Below are 841 nucleotides of genomic sequence, written 5' to 3'. Positions count from 1 at the left end.
TCAACAGGGGCTGGGGATTTAGCTCAGGGGCACAGCGCCTGCTTGGCAAGCGCAAGGTCATGAGTTTTGTTCTAGTACCAGGAAATAAAAAAAAAAAATCAACAGAGTAAGAAGAAAACCCATGAACTGGGAAAAAAATTTAGCCAGCTGTCCTTCAGACAAAGGACTTCTATCTAGAACATATATAGAATTTTTAAAAATCAGCCCCCAAAATTTAAAGACCCAATTAAAAAATGGGCATCTGAGATGAATACACACTTCTCAGATGAAGAAATACTAATGGTGAATAAATATGTGAAAAAATATTCAACATCATTGGTCATTCAGGAAAGGCAAATTAAAACAACACTGAGATTCGATCTCACCCCAGAAAGAATGGCTGTCATTAAGAAATCAACCAATAACAAATGCTGGAGAGCCTGTCTGGAAAAAGAACCCTGCTTCACTGCTGCTGAGAGTGTAGATCGGTGAAATCACTGTGGAAATCAGCATGGGGATTCCTCAGAAAACTAGGATTAGAAGTACCACAACCTGGCTATTCTCCTTCTGGGTATTTTAACAGAAAAAAATAAAAACATCTTACCACATTATGAATTTGAAATTTGGAAACAAATAAATGTTAATGGCTGAATAATATATTTAAATTTCACTAATCATATTTTCTTTTTAATTTTTCACCAGAATCTTTACGTTCTTGGATTGAACATCTTTTATGTGCTTTTAGTATAACCAATTGCATGATTTCTGCTGTGTTGTTAATTTCAAAGTGCTTACCATAGATCAATTATTCTTACTGTGTGAGAAATTCTCTTCTTGTATATAAATATAGCAATTTCTCAGA

This window comes from Chinchilla lanigera, unplaced genomic scaffold, assembly GCF_000276665.1.
Source record: "Chinchilla lanigera isolate Chin_1 unplaced genomic scaffold, ChiLan1.0 scaffold00021, whole genome shotgun sequence".
Taxonomy (NCBI): Eukaryota; Metazoa; Chordata; class Mammalia; order Rodentia; family Chinchillidae; genus Chinchilla; species Chinchilla lanigera.
The sequence above is the reverse complement of the archived record's forward strand: the minus strand, read 5'-3'. Positions refer to the sequence as shown.